Genomic DNA, 3,132 nt, shown 5'->3' on the forward strand with positions numbered 1-3,132 from the left:
ATATATATATATATATATATATATATATATATATATATATATATACATATACACACTCATGTACTGAGTTGTATTTCTGTTTGTTCCTCGAAACTTTTATATAAAATAACACACACACATTATATACACACGTTTGTGTGTGTGTAAAGAGACAACTGGATATAGTGTAAACCTGTATGGGCGGATTTATTTGTATGTATGTGCGTGCGCATCTGCACGCGTGTGTATGCTTATGCAGGTCATAGCCATACTAAGTGAATACTGCAGTTTTATGCAGAAATAATACTAAGTAACTGCGCAGATTCATATTCAGACATAATTATGCAACTGCGCACATTATATACGCATATACACTTATATACATAGACACACATATAAAATCATTTATATGTGTGTGCATGTGTATATCTATGTGTGTCTGTGTGTACATGTGGATATGTACATACATACATATACACACACATATATAATGTAAAATCCAGTTGCCATTCACACATGCATGCACTCACAAAACAATGGCAGAATACATGTGTACGTTTGTGAGCATATTTGTACATATGAATTGCTTGAACATATGAGCATGGCATTGTAAGAGTGTTGGAGTGCTTATGTGTCATTTAACCCCAGGTCAGTCTGATCCATTATATGCAGTCCTATCTTTGATTCCAAAGTCTCATGTTCTTAAGACTAAAGAACGTGATGAAGCAGACTGTCGCTATTTCTAGCAGATTCAACAATCATATATGTCTATGTATATGCAAAATATGCTTGCCTATATGCAAATATACATAGATACACACATAGAATCATTTATAATTATATATATGTGTGTGCATGTGTATATGTATGTGTATATATATATGTGTGCATGTGTAAATATGTGGGTACATGTAAGTATATATATATATATATAGATAGATAGATAGATAGATATATGTGCCTAGTTTTGCCAATCCCTTCTCAAAGGAGGAAGGGAGTGGAAAGCGATGTGTGCTCCATATAGTCCACAGCGGCGAGCTCAAACATTTTGATATGGCCTCTTTGATACATACATATATATCACATATAAAACACAGACACAAGCATATACGTATACACACAGATTTGTATATACATATACACACATATGTATGTGTGTGTGTATGAAAAAATATGTGTCAGTATGTCTGTGCGTATACATATATGTGTATATACATTGACACACACACATATATAAAATGAGCGTGTATAAATATATACATACATATATACATATACATACATATGTATGTGTGTGTATGAAAAAATGTGTCAGTATGTCTGTGCATATACATATATAGATATATATGTGTGTATATACATTGACCCACACACACACATATATATAATGAGTGTGTATAATTATATACATACATACATATATATATATATATATATATACATATATATATATATATATATATATATATATATATATATATATATATAAAGAGACTCATACCCATACAAGCATATTCATGAAAGCTTGTATGCATTTACATATATTTTACATACACATACAATGAAAAGTTTCTATGTGTCACCTAACCAGCCAGAAAAAACCTATAGCCTACAAAGTCACTTTCATATCACATCCTATTATCTTGGAAAATTTCAGCTTAACAGACAGGAGATAATCATGGCTGGAATGACTTTGAAGAGAGATCTTCTCCATCTGAGACTGATATGGAAGTGTTAAACAGCAAGTAGGGATGCACTGCACGTGCATGGGTGAGTGTAGATAGATAGAAATATGACGGCTTGCAGTATTGCATTTGTGGAAATTGTAAAAAACTGCGAAAGAAAACACTCAGTACTGTTCAAGTAGAGAGGAATGCTATTTATTGAAAGCTGAGTCTTTGTTCGTTGTTACTCGGAGTTTCGCTTTCCCATATTGGATACAAAATATGGCATGTTGAGACTCAAACAGACCAAGCTTTGAATGTACATACATATTATATATATATATATGAAGAGCATTCAATACAGTATAGGTTTTATATATATATATATATATATATATATATATATATTATACATATATATATATACATATATATATATGTTTGTGTGTGTGTGTATGTGTGAATATATATATGTGCGTGTATATATATATATATATATATATATCACGCACACAAGTATATAGTTATATAATCACATGAAACTTGTGCGCATGAATATGCACGTGTATGTACATATATATAGATAGATAGAATCAACTATATATGTGTGTGTGTGTGTGTGTGTGTGTATATACATACATACATACACACACACTCATTTTTTCCTTTTTTTCTTTCTAGTGGTTTCAGAGACTAAACTACTGCTATGCAGGGGCACTGGCTTCAAAGGTTTAGGCCATCATAACCATCCAAGTAATTATTTCAGTCTGGCACACATTTTGTCAATCTCTAACCACTGAAACTCTGTTATGGGACATGAAAAGACAAAATATAAATCAGAACACACACACACACATGCAAATGAACGTCTTCTACGCAATTTCCATCCGTTAAATGGCGCTCACTCATGAGGATTTTGACAATCTAAGGACAGCGAAGAAAACACTTGCCCAAACTGATGCGCAGTAGTATTGAACACAGAATCATGTTTAACCTGAGTAAACCTCACACCCATATTATACTGAACACGGTCCCAGACACACAGAGATAAGGTGTGTGTTCTCAAACCAGCCAAATCATGCCAAGATTACCAAAATCTGCTTCAATAATTATGATTATACTTATGTGTGAATGTATGGACATGACTATAAGCATATGCGTGTGTGTGTGTGTGTGTGTGTGTATGTACACACGCACACAACCAAATGCATGTCCAACTGCACAAGAGAAAACAATGTCAAACCTACGAAAAAGGACATTTCTTATTTAACTGCGCAGAAGCATAAATACTTGATATAAGGATATTTATATCCAATTCTAGCTGCCTGTCTGTCAGTCTCTCTCTCTGTGTAAGCACACACACACACAAGTGCGTATGTATTGCATGCAGATTCACACGTAAATACACAGATAATCATTATGCATTTACATGAGCATATATGTTTATGAGTGTGTGTATATATATATATATATATATATATATATATAT

General features: G+C 32.5%; 1 protein-coding gene across 4 annotated transcripts in view; it reads right to left on the reverse strand.

The window, feature by feature from the left end:
* The window catches only part of LOC106868391 (low-density lipoprotein receptor class A domain-containing protein 4), a 149,328-nt gene that overhangs the window by 104,967 nt on the left and 41,229 nt on the right, over positions 1 to 3,132 (reverse strand). The window lies entirely within an intron of this gene.

This window comes from Octopus bimaculoides, chromosome 1 (genome assembly GCF_001194135.2).
Source record: "Octopus bimaculoides isolate UCB-OBI-ISO-001 chromosome 1, ASM119413v2, whole genome shotgun sequence".
NCBI lineage: Eukaryota > Metazoa > Mollusca > Cephalopoda > Octopoda > Octopodidae > Octopus > Octopus bimaculoides.